This window comes from Xyrauchen texanus, chromosome 8 (genome assembly GCF_025860055.1).
Source record: "Xyrauchen texanus isolate HMW12.3.18 chromosome 8, RBS_HiC_50CHRs, whole genome shotgun sequence".
In the NCBI taxonomy this organism is placed as follows: Eukaryota; Metazoa; Chordata; class Actinopteri; order Cypriniformes; family Catostomidae; genus Xyrauchen; species Xyrauchen texanus.
Genome location: NC_068283.1, coordinates 31,810,834 through 31,824,665, shown reverse-complemented (window position 1 = coordinate 31,824,665; position 13,832 = coordinate 31,810,834). Strand labels below are relative to the sequence as shown.

The 13,832-nt window shown below is 38.3% G+C and overlaps 1 protein-coding gene across 5 annotated transcripts in view; it reads left to right on the top strand.

Moving 5' to 3' along the window:
* The first annotated feature begins 3,984 nt into the window (after window positions 1-3,984).
* LOC127648465 (signal transducer and activator of transcription 5B-like) overlaps window positions 3,985-13,832 on the top strand; it is a 106,302-nt gene continuing 96,454 nt past the window's right edge. The window contains exon 1 of one of the 5 annotated variants that reach the window (XM_052133151.1): window positions 3,985-4,120. The gene's annotated coding sequence lies outside the window, so the exon portion shown is untranslated. Of the gene's footprint in view, window positions 4,121-9,384; window positions 9,534-13,832 lie in introns of those variants that run through there. The other 4 variants (XM_052133158.1, XM_052133152.1, XM_052133154.1 and 1 more) reach the window with 4 other exon arrangements.

Genomic DNA, 13,832 nt, shown 5'->3' with positions numbered 1-13,832 from the left:
AGACCACTTTTGTTCACAACATATTTTTATTTAAAAAATTATTAATTTGGGGGTTTCTATATACGGCAGACCTTTTTAACTACTTTCTTCGTGTACTAGATGATCCAGATGAAAGCTCAATGGAGACCAAATATTCTTCCATATTTTTATACCCAACACTTTCATTGGAACTATTTGTTAACATGAAAAATCAACCACTGTTACTAATGAATGTTTGTATACCTTAAAATAGCCAGGAGTATTTAATTTATAATTTTTAAGGTCTGGCCATAAATTTCCTTTTTAAGATCTGGCTAAAGAACAACATTGAACCCTCAAATAACTAATAGATTGTAATTAACTTTAGTTTTGAAAATAAAAACATACAGTAGGGTAGCTGTTTATGAAAACAGAGGAAGAAAAGTCTGTATCTTTGGCAATATTAACACACATCAGAAAACAATGGCAATCTAATGTAGAACTGTCTTTGTTAGATAAAATAATGATAAAATAAAGTGGTGTAGGGGGTAAAGTTTATGACATCATAAAATCGATGTATTCGGACAACAAATGTGCAATATGAATTGGCAACATACAAACAAACAAACGGAGTTCTTCACCCAGAAGAGAGGAGTGCGGCAGGGCTGTAGTCTGAGTCCAACACTGTTCAACATTTACATTAATGAATTAGCGGTGCAGTTGGAACAGTCTACAGCCCCTGGACTCACTCTGCAAGACAAAGACATTAAGTTTTTGCTCTATGCAGATGACCTGGTGCTGCTGTCACCCACCCCACAGGGACTACAGCAACATCTAGACCTGCTGGAGAACTACTGCCAGAACTGGGCCCTGGCAGTCAACCTGAAGAAGACAGACATTATGGTCTTTCAGAAAAAGCCCAGATGTCAGTAACACAGATAACAGTTCTCTCTAGGCAGCACCACCCTAGAGCACACTATGCAGTATACTTACCTTGGGCTGATTATCACTGCATTAGGGAGTTTCAGTAAGGCAGTGAATGCACAAAGTAAAAGCTTGAAGAGCTCTATACGCTATTAAGAAAAAGTTCTATAATATTGAATATTGAATTCCAATCTGGTGTAAGATCTTTGATAGTGTCATACAGCCCATAGCGCTGTATGGAAGTGAGGTTTGGGGTCCACTCAGTGATCAGAACTACACTAGATGGGACAAACATCCAACAGAAGCCCTACACACAGCCCTACACACAATTCTGCAAATTAAATGTGAAATTACAAAGGAAAACACCCAATAATGCATGTAGGGCATAATTAGGATGATTCCCATTGATTATTAACATACAAAAAATATCTCAAAATTTTTGGATGCATTTAAATTCAAGTCCCACAGAGTCGCTAAATTTTAAAGCGCTACAAACCCAAGAACTGAATCCTGAAAACAGTCCCCTCAGTCAGCTGGTTCCGAGACTCACTAACCCGGTTAACACTACAAACATTAACTAGACTCAGACCAGCACTGCTTTACAACCAAACATCAGAATAAATCAGATCATCAAACAATTTGAAATCACCTATCTGGAACATTGGGATCAAGAAACTAAAACACAAAGCAAATTACAATTAAAAAAAAATCAAAGTATGAATTAGAATGGTAAATGGTCTGCACTTATATAGCACTTTTTTCTAACCTCAGAGGTTACCAAAGCACTTTACACTGTGTCCCAATCACCCATTCACACACACACTCATACACCAATGGCGGCAGAGCTGCCATGCAAGGCGCTAGCCTACCATTGGGAGCAACTTGGGGTTCAGTGTCTTGCCCAAGGACACTTCAGCATGTGGAGTCATGTGGGCCGGGATTTGAACCACCAACCCTGTGATTAGCAGCCGACCCACTCTACCACCTGATCCACAGCCGCCCCTAAAGAAGAGTATCTCCTGACTGTCAGAGATACGAAGCAGAGACAGATCCTGAGCAAGTACAGGCTCAGTGAGCACAGTCTCACCATCGAGAGAGGCAGACACAGAAAACATGGTTACCCAGAGAAGAAAGGGTGTGTGCTCACTGTTCGACAGGTGAGGTTGAGACAGAGGTGCACTTTCTCCTTCACTGCCCAAAATGTCAAGATACAAGGGACATTTATATAGATAAAATAACAAACAGCATAGACAAATGTATAACCATGACAGAACAAGAAAAAATTTATATACTTGGAGAGGGACACACAGCAACACTGGCTGCCAGATAAGTTTTAACGTGTCACAGCCTGAGAGACAGTGGGTGAATCTTTTTGATATGTTTTACCCCCGTGTGTCACCCCAATGTTCACCACAGTGACCCTCAATTTATGTGTGTATATTCATTTATGTGTAAGTGCTCTTCAGCTATTTAAACACTGTGGTCTTCAGCAGTTCTGAACTTGTTTTTGTATTTATTTTTATTATTTATTTACTTTTATATTTGTTAAATTTGTTAAACTAAATTTAATTATAGATGAAGGTGTAGTTCTGTTTTTACGCAACCTCTGCTTTTTATTGTATTATTTACATTCATGCCAATAAAGCCACTTTGAATTGAATTGAATAAAATAATGAAAAAATTACAATGTCTGTTCCTTCTTTTTCTCTATTATCCTCCCATTCAGGAGGGGAAAATGAGCCTTTCCTTATCCTGCACATATGGTGAATTTGTGCAGGAGACAGATATTTGTGCATATAGTCATTGGTAAATGGAGAACAAACTGATTAGACGATGTTTTGAGATTGAGAACTCTGGCACACGTCTGATTATTGAACCAAACACAATCAGGATATATCCATTTATGCAGGTTTAATGATGCTTAATGTTATAATTTTTAACAAGAATGACTGACCCTAAACAGATGAGACAAGCCTGTTTAACACTTGAAGAATGGAGATTAAAGCAAACATTTGTGTATTTAAGGTTTGGTTTTCATCATCAATGTATCTTATGTAGAAAAGGTTGTGCATTTGAGCTGACATCCCTTCTGTAACAACTTTTAGTGAAGTATTTTTAAACCTGTAGATTTTACACCTATGTAAATACATTTGTTTGAATGAGACGCAATTACAATGTGCTCACTTAAAAGTTGCTGGTTCATGTTTTAAAGAGCAGTGTAACTGAACTATGCCCAGACAAGCTTAAACACACACGCTCCAGTTCAGAACTGGACCACGAATCACATTTGACGACTGCTGATGCACGCACCGGGTCAGATAATTTGGCGAGCCGCATCAAATCATCCACTGTATTACAATAAATAAAGATATTACATCGTACTGGGAGACTGGGTGGTATGCAAAAAAATGTCCGGTAGCTTATTTTGTTGACTAAATTAGAGAAGTGCAGATACTGTATACAGGTGAGTAGAACTACCCACCCAATTCAAGCGCTGCATTCTTTACATGTATGTATAGACTGCAGCACACTAGAGTTACCTGCATCAGGATCAGAATTTAACTTTTTTTTTCTCTTTGGGGCAGTATTTGCCTCCTTAATCTGAAAACTCTGTGTCATCCTTTTGCGTAAAATTCTTTAATTTAATCAATCCATTAATATTAATTCCAAATAAATCCATAAAAATTACTTTTGTTGGTGTAACCTAATTTGTCAGCCAAATGTACTCAAATTAAATAAAAATGTACAATTCAATAAAACCAGTTAAATCATAGATGTTATCACATTACGGACATATATTTAGCGTGGCTAAAGGCCCCCTGTGCCCGTATCCGCGCATGCCCAATCAGCAGTCCTCGCACTCCGCTAAATAACCGCCTCGCGGCTTTCCTGTAAAACCACTGAAACGTTTAAAATAATTAGAGGTCCACTACAGTTCGTCATAGATATCATATTATCCATAAGCCATAAGCTTTTAGTGAGCGAGTTACCCGAACTTTGCGCATTTCCTTGCACAAGCTGCTCTCCGCTCACCAGTGAAACTACACCGGAAGCGGGCGGTTAGAGAGAGAGAGAGAGAGAGAGAGAGAGAGAGAGAGAGAGAGAGAGAGAGAGAGAGCGATACATGAAATTTCGCGAAGCCCACTCGAGGTTGAGATAGACGGGGCAGAGAGGTTGCCTTTCTGGAGGTTTGCTGTACTTTATGCGAAAAGACAGCGGATTTTAAAGACCTGCCGAGGTAGGTTTCATACTTCCACGCGCTTGTAGCGTGCCTTAAATATTGTTGGTCGATGTCAAATGTTGTTGTTCTAAGGGCATAGTTGGCTATAAACAAATGTGCATGGCTGATCTTGTTGAAGATTCGCGGGGTTGGACTTTTAATGCCGAATACGGTGCTCTTATGACATGGCTGAAACATGTTATTTTAAGAGTTCCTGTTCAGTTCAGACTGCGCGCATTTGGCACCGGTGTTTCGCAAGCCACAAGTTCTTGCTCCCTGTTTTTATCGGATCAACAGGCAGGGAGACCAGCCCCCCTCCTGCACGGCTGTCAAGCCTCACGGACAGTCCAGCTCACATTTCCAGCTCCATTCCAGTCTCTCCAATAACCAATTCAGCTCCACAATCGCGCGCGTACTTTGAGCGTTTATTCTGACATATTTAACATTTGACGGAAAACAAAGCTGCGCTCTGGGCGAAAGTTTTCTTAATTATTATTATTATTATTTTAATGAAGCTGTTGAATTTGTTATAAGGAGAGAACATGAGCGCTTGTGCGGCTCTTTGGTGCTCCTGTTTGATCGATGTAGATGAAATTTTATACACGTTAGCAGAGTTCATGATTGAAAAGACGAAATATTTCTTTATGATTGATCGTGATGTTTTATAATCGCCATGACACGTTATGGCTGTATACAGAGATTTAAATAGGACATATGTTGTTATTAAAGCCATGTATCTTGCTGAATTGTAAACTGTCCTTCCGTTTGAGGTGTCACATTCATTTCGCCACTAGACAGACAATGTGCAGCCAACTCGAGTTACGGATGAACAAGTACAGGAAAGCTGTGCATGTGCGCTCATACGAAATGAGCTTTAACCGTTAGCCTATGTGAAAGGCATGAGAGCCTTGTATCATCCTTTCTCAACATACTATAACTACTTGAGTTTATTAGTTCCTGACACTTAGCAGTTGCACATCCGACACACTGCCATACATAATGAGAAAGTTGAAGGCATGCTTTCTCTGTTTTCCACATTTGATTTTATCTTCCGCAGCAGATTCTTTTATCTCCCATCATGCACTTTTAGTTTCCGTTCAACAGTGTGGCAAGTGCGTGCGTGCGCTTTTGTGCGTTCAAATACATGTACATATATGCGCGCGATTTGTTTATATCGATGTTTTGTTTGTATGTTTGTTTTGCACGGGTGAGCACGTGGCTCATACATTGCGTTTGTTTTAAGGTCTTGGAATAGAGACAGCACGTTTCTGTCAACCACATCTGTTGTTAAAGTTAGATGTATTGCCTAAAAAAATATCAATGTACCTGGTTTTGTTTTGTTTTTTGGTAGCATGAGATCGACGATATTTTTTCTATAGTCTATGTTGGTGAATTAATTATAGGATTATTTAGATTTTTTTTTAATATTAAGAATACAAGATTCATTTGAGAAATTAAATGACCAAAGCACTGTAAATGTTAAAGCATCTTCAGGTTTGTCAACTAACTAATATTGTAAAACATGATTGCTGAATATCCACACTTCCCTGCTATTTAGTATGGCAAAAACAGTAGGCCAGTGGAGTAGTTCAGCCGTGGCCAAAAGTATTGTCAGTGACATAAATCTTGTGTTTTGCACAGTTTTTTGCTTCATTTGTTGTGGTGTTGATTCACATTGTTTCTATATTATTGTGCAGAGTGATCAGATGCATTTTAATTAATTGCAAAAACTTAATTAAAGGCCAAAAAAAAAAAAAAAAGAACTTTATCACAAAAACCCAAATTTCACTTTTTTTTGGCTTTGGCACAAAATTACCAGCTAACATCATTTCACTAATCATATCAGCAGCACATGGGAAAGTGTGAACGAGTACTTGTCAGGTGAAATCACTCTATTATTCTGACTGGATTATAAGAGCAGACTGATTTCTATAAAAAGATGGAAGAAGTGCTTCCAATCATTGTGTTCTTGTTAGCAATGGTTACCTCTAAAGAAAGACGTGCAACCATCATCGCGTTGCATCAAAATGGACTCACGTGCAAAGAAATTGCTGCAAAGAATATTGCACCTGAAAGAACCATTTACCGGATCAACAAAAACTTAAAGGAGAGAGGTTCAACTGCAGTGAAGGCTTCAGGACGTGCCAGAGTGGCCAGCAAGTGCCAGGACTGTCTCCTCCTGAGGTGTCAGCTATGGAATCGTGTCACCACCCGTGCAAAGCTTGCTCAATATTGGCAGCAGGTTGGTGTGAGTGCATCTGTACACACATTGAGGCAAAGACTTTTGGACAATGGCCTGATGTCAAGAAGGGCAGCAAAGAAGCCACTTCTCTCCAGTAAAAACATCAAGGACAGACTGCAGGAAGAACAAGGATTGGACAGAAGAAGACTGGTGCAACGTTATTTTCTCTGATGTAGCCCTCTTCCGACTGTTTGGGAGATTTGGAAAATCGATAGTCCGGAGAAGAAAAGGTGAACGCTACCATGAGTCTTGTGTCATGCCAACAGTGAAGTATCCTGAAACCATCCATGTGTGGGGTTGCTTTTCATCCAAGGGAGTGGGTTCTCTCACAATTCTGCCCAAAAACACTGCCATGAATAAAGTATAGTATCAAAACGTCCTGCAAGATCAACTTCTCACAACGATCCAGGAGCAATTTGGTGATGATCCGTGCATTTTCCAGCATGATGGAGCACCATGTCACAAGGCAAGAGTGATAATGAAGTGGCTCGGAGATCATTACATTGAAATTTTGGATCCATGGCCAGGCAACTCCCCGGATCTTAATCCCATAGAGAACCTGTAGTCAACCCTCAAAAGGTGAGTGGACAAGCAGAAGCCCACAAATTGTGATCAACTCCGAACACTAATAAGGCAAGAATGGATCGCCATCAGTCAGGATTTGGCCCAGAAGCTGATATCCAGCATGCCAGAGCAAATTGCAGAGGTTATGAAGAACACTGTAAATATTGACTCTTTGCATATATTTAATATTTTTGCCAATAAAAGACTTTCAAACTTATGACTTATCATTGTTTTCCAGTATACCATAGAAACATGTGAAAAAAAAGACAAATACTGAAGCAGCAAACTTTGCAAAACACAAAATTTATATCACTGCCAATACTTTTGGCCATGGCTGTATGTTCGAATCCTCAGTATTCATAAAACGTCAACTGAGAAATACCCGGCTGAGCTACTATTTCTGGCGAGATTCTGAATTTCGGACTAACTGGATAGTTAAAAAAATCAAGTACTTGTAATTGGATTAAATTACATTTTAAAATACTCGTAATCAGACTACAGTTACTTTTTATTGATTACATGATTACATATTAACAAGTCAATAGGAGTAAATTGTTAATCATTTATTGATCATCCTAATCAATCTCTTTTTTTTCATAATTTTAAATTTTTCACTCTAAATCAGCATACCGCTGATATACGTTTGGTTAGACCATGTGTTTTTGGAAGAGAGGGGGAGGGTTGTGTGTATTGCACTCAGAACTGATACTCGCTACTTGCCAGCCAGGTGAAGATGGAGCTGTCTGCTTCAGCATTTAACCACTGGATCTATAGAGATAATTACATTTTTAAGAATGAAATTGCACCAATGGTGTGCAGCTCACACATTGAACTTAATTGCTTCCAAGGATCTAGTGGATGCCATCTCTAATGGTCCTGCCATCAGGGTTCACAATAGTTCAACTGTAAAATGTGCAGCAGTATAACCCATCGCTTTACGGTTACTGCTGAGGCAGTGAAGTCTACTGCATGAAACTTGACATAAAACTTGACAACATTCACAATTGCATGAAACTTCACAATTTTGTGACTCTGTGGAATCAGGGACTATTAGCAGAGAAAGGGCACTTCTATTAAAATGAATGGGAGAAATTGGAAAACCCAACCAAGGAGCTCTAGTGCCCAATGGTCAAAAGATGTGGAAATTAAGCCCTGCCTTACAGGTAAAAGAGCCAATCAGCTTTTAGGTACAGACATCGCCTGTTGATCAACTCAAGAACGTGCACAACTATACAAGCCGGGAAAATAGCTGTTTTTATAGAGGTATATGAGACAAAGAAGTACAATTTATGATACAACTTTGTACGATTTTTTTATGAAAATTGTATCTATGAGATTACGTTACCGATTGCATTTTTTGTCATGTAATTTGTAATCAGTACCGGATTACAATCAGTACTGGATTACAATTCACAAGTAATCTGCTCAGCACTGCACTTGCAAAGCTTAAAGTGCTCTGATGCTGTTTGTTGCTGGAAGGAAGCGCTTTTTAAAAGGTAATAACATTTTAATTATCAATTTATATTTTTACACAAACGTATCGATTTGCATCAGAAGACATTCATTCATTTTACTGGAGTTGTGTGGTTTATGCTCCCTAAATGTGACTTTTGGACCGTCAAAGTGCTAGCCCGTTTACTTGCACGATAAGGACCTGACAGAGCTCTATCTTCTGAAAATCTTAATTTGTGTTCTGCTGAAGAAAGACAGTCATACACATCTGGGATGGCATCAGAGTAAGTGAATAATGAGAGAATTTTCATTTTTGGTCAAACTATTCCTTTAAGAACGCACTGTTTAACCAGCGGAGAAGTACATACATCATCAAATACAGTACAAACAGTGAGAGTACGTGATTTTGGTCACAGCTGATAACTTTCTGTTCTACACTACAATATTACAATTCTGATTAATAGGAGAGTGCAGATAGTCATAGTTGTCCTTCACAGCAAATATAAACTAATATTTCTTTCTGCACTTTGACTTGCATGTCATGTTACCTCTCGTGCAGTGTGCTCAACGACGATCAACTGCCAAACACTTGCACTGAGGAGAGTGTTTAGGAGCGAGACTTTGGCGATAGGACATCACTATAGTGGTCAAATTAAACTCCATAAAGAGATGGGGAAAGAAAATACAATATTGAAAATATAAAAGAAAATATTAGGCTCATGATTTAATAGATTGTTGGTAAGAACCTCAAGTCTGTTGAAATATCACATTTCTTAAATAAGTGAACAGGAGGTGAATTTGAACATTTGGTCCTGTTGGCACACTGCAAATTTTTTTAGCTGGACTATACAACCTTGTATGACCTATGCTGCCAAAGTTTGTGCGGTTGATGTCCTCTTCTCTGAGTTGACACAGCATTGGACAGGTTTGACTGGGACATGATTGCTGCACAGGGAATATACTCAACATGTTGACCAGCACACTGTGTACTGAAACAGAGCGAAAGATAGAAAGCCAGAGGGAGCTGAAAGAAAGTCTATATATCTGTTGTGTGCTGTGGTTGGCTACATATTTTGTTGGGCATTTCCAAGGATCTAAATGATCTGCTTTATCCAGCACTTGGAAATGAGAGAGGGTTTCAAAGTCTGTACAGCAAGATCAGGACAATATCAGGTAATATTATCATCTTTTTCCTGACTTATTGCATTGGCCAAAGAAGGTAAAGCTTATAGTTGAAGTATGTAATATAATTGCAAAAATAAAGTTGTTTTCAAAACAGCTTTCTGAATATGCCATTGGTCAAACAAAGATATAGTCCCACCCGCAACTCAGGCTATTGTTTGAATAACGTTGTTGGGGCGGGTCACTCAAAACAGAGACATTTTTCATAGTGCCATAAAGACACAGTGCTTACAGTTTTCGAGACAATTTACCTATTAATGGCTTACTTATAGTTGTTTCTGCATATCAAAGGAATAGTTCACCCAAAAATGTAAATTCTCTCATCATTTACTCGCCCTCATGCCATCCCAGATGTACAGTATATGACAATCTTTCATCTGCAAACACAAATGAATATTTTTAGAAGAATATTTAAACTCTGTAGGTCCATACAATGCAAGAGAATGGGTGACAACATTTTGAAGATCCAAAATCCACATAAGGGCAACATAAGTTCTCCAGATGACTCTAGTAGAAAAATCCATGTCTTCAGTAGCGATATAATAGGAGTAGATAAGAAATAGATCAGTATTAATGTCTTTTTTTTCCCACTAAAATTCTCCTCCCTGCGCAGTCTCACAATCTCCACATTCACTTTCTCATTCTTCTTGTGTTTTTGGGGATTCACAGTCTGCATGCATATTGCCCCCTACAGCCGGGGTGGAGAATTTATTTTAAAAATTATTTAAATATTGATCTGTTTCTTACCCACACCTACTGGAGTCATATGGATTACTTTTATGCTTGCTTTATGTAGATTTTGGAGCTTCAAAATTTTGGCACCAATTTACTTCCATTGTGAGGACCTACAGAGCTGAGATATTCTTCTAAATATGTTAATTTGTGTTCTGCAGAAGAAATAAAGTTCTGCATATGTAAGATGGCATAAGTGTAAGTAAATCATGAGAAAATTTTCATTTTTGGGTGAACTATCTCTTTAAGCTGGGATAGGCGAAAGTATTTTAACACAGAAAAAGTTACACACTTCAGCTTTAAGATGTAGATTCCATTTGAAATTCATGGAAGCTAGTACCATATGTTTTATCATTAAAGGACTCTCTAAGGAAAGCCTCACATGCACAGGTTCATTCTGGATGCTTTAAAGAGGCCCAACTATGCTTTTTGAGGTTTTACATGTCCTTTAGTATGTAACAGCTCTTTGTGCATGTAAAAGGTCTGCAAAGTTACAAAGCACAAATTCCACGCAAAAGCGATTTATTGTCTCCCACAGACAACATTGCTCAAGAACTACATGAAATGGCTGGTTTGTAGTCCAGCCATTTCTTCCGTATAGTATCTACATGTCACTATGTAACACATTTGCATAAAGTCTGCCTGAGGGCTACTTTGGCCCACCCTCAAACAAACACAGTTATAGCCGAGGTCAAGATGAGTTGGGTTAGTGTTGTCGACATGTCGAGAAGATGCTGTTTTCTTCACTGCAAAAGCAAAACCTCTTTGTTTGGACTTCCAAAGGTAGACGAATTGAAGTATCAGTAGTTAAAATGTATTTTTACCACTGTTCCTCAGCAGTACATCCACAACCAATGCTGGATTTTCAAGTCTGTTACCCCTGAAAGATGGTGCAGTTCCTACTTTGTTAGGACAATCTGGCACTTCAGGATCACAATTTGTAAGTTTGCTTGATTATTTGTTGGTTTATCTGCTACCAAGTGTTCAAATATGGAGTTTTGTGTTGTAGCAACGGTGTACACCCAGTGTACAGATGTAGGCCCCTGCTAACCTGTTAGCTTATGTTATTGTGTTGAAATAGTTTTGCTAATCAGCTGCGGGCCCACGTTTACCTACAATTATGATGAATTATGCAGATTGTTTGTCGTTCTTACTATCATGAATAGTGATCAATTGTGGAGATGTATTTATTTTTACAAACTGTCATTTTACGTCTGTAACTCAGTTATGGTAAGGACCGTTACATTTCCGACACACGCTCTATGGGGTTGACCAATCACAACAGATTAGGAAAACTGACCAATCATAGCAGACTGGGCTTTTCGGAAAGGGGGGCTTTAAAGAGACGGGAGGTAAATCAGAGAGTATGAAGAGCGGGGAAAATAAATGTACAGTATGAGAAAACATTTTTATTCAAGTAGAAACCCAAAATAAAATTATCAACCTGTAAATTAGCATAATATGCGCTCTTTAAATATGTGTAATAAGTGATTTATTTATGTTTGAAGAGTTTACATAATCGCCCTGCCCCGAACGGACAGCCCTCACAGTTTTTGCCACATGGACTGTTGGATAATAGTCCACTGTAATGTTCACATCAGTGCAGGCTCAGCAGAAGGGTGCATTGAGGGTGCGCAACGGCCACAAAGGGGGCACTCGTGAGCACCCATTGGAAACCGAAAATGACAGTTCTTCTGGATTCAAACATGTAACGCAGCATTAAACTTTGTTTGACATTTTATTGGGTTGGATGTTAGTGTAAAATGTGAGCGGTTGAAAACTGTGCAATGGCACAGAGCCACCAAAAACTAAACAGCTAAACAGAATACCTAGCACTGACCAACATCATAAGATTTCAACAGTGTGTTCTACTTTTTAATTTCCTCTAAAACTATATTTAACTAGGTCTCAAATGCTCTTTCACTTTCTCTCTCTCTCTCTCTCTCTCTCTCTCTCTCTCTCTCTCTCTCTCTCTCTCTCTGTGTGTGTGTGTGTGTGTGTGTGTGTGCATCTTCGCTGGCCTCTTCATCTACCTACCTTAACCTGAGTGTTTGTGTCTGTTACTGGGGTTAACAGATTATCCAGTGAGTTGTGTTTGTTTTGTGTTTCATGTGATCTTGCAACTGACCTTGACTACCCCACCTCTCTCCACCCACTGTTTGCCTTGTTCAGTGCAGTGCTCGGATAGACATCGGAGCATCAAATGAGAAAAAGAGAAACTGCTGTGGTTCGTTTTAGACTAAAGCCTGTTAGCAATCACTCAAATGTAGGGTTGGGTATTAATACAGATTTCACGATTCGATTCCGATTCACAAGCTCTCGATATGATTGGATTCAATATTGATTGATATAAGTTTATTTCAGTTATAATGTCCCTTTTGCTTACATATAAAATAAATTATCTAAATTATCTTATGCTGTGAATCATACAGGGGTAGGTACAGTAGGAAAATATTAATTTGACTAATTATATATTATACAAATGTATTTAATCAATAAATAATTTATAAAATATATCTCATATATATATATATGCATCTGATTCTATGAGAGTGCAGCTGTCAGCTTCTCTTCTCGTAACCTGCACAGGTTATAGTTAAGTGGTTTTAATGGCACAGTTGTTGCTTCAGAAATGTATCAAGCATCACTTATGCAATGTTGTTGGCATGTTATTACGAATAAACTCTCCCACTTATATGTGCATGAGTTTGTGAAAGAATTTCGGGATTGTAGTTTCATTTCAGGGCACAAATGATCATGTGTTTTATACACCTAGTCTGTACGGAATTAGCTTTAATAAGTGAATTATGATTAATTCACTTATTGAATTGATATTATTCTCATGGCTTATTGAAAATAACATCACAGGTATTTAGGTACAGCTTTGAAGCGAAATCTTTTAGAAACAGGGATGAGATTATTTATCAAAATATACCACAGTCAAGTTGTCTTTGAACACAGACTTTCTTTATTACTATTCTAAACATAAATCTAATCTAACACATATACATAAGGGTAGGTTCACAGGTTGGTGAAAAGAGTGACAGAATGTGAAATAAATGATCAGTAAGGTGAAAATGAACTTTATGGAGTCCGTTACCTTAAGAACCATTTATCCTTCTTTGAGGCTACATCGATTTGCTATCGGATTACCCAAATGATTTAATTAATACACCAGCACTTTGAGCACAATATTGGAGATTACTTGCGTGTCTTTGTCATGTTTCCTTGCGTTCTTTGTGTTGGTTGGTTCTTGGCCCTAGGTCGAAGTTTGTTCCACCGATGTTTTTAACTTCTGTATGATTGAATTTATTGCCTGTATGAATGATGATATTAGCTTTGAAGAGAGGCTTTGCTGTAAAGTGTATTGTGACATTTAAAAAAAAACATTACACCACTCATTAATGAACTCATGCTGGGGATCCATCAGTACAGGAGAAATTCACGTGCCAAAGGGATAATAGGATGAGAATACTTTGTGTGAATTTATTGTAAAGAAATGTAAAACAATGTAATGTCCTCACTGCAAAATATTAATAAAAATGTCTTCTGACCAAG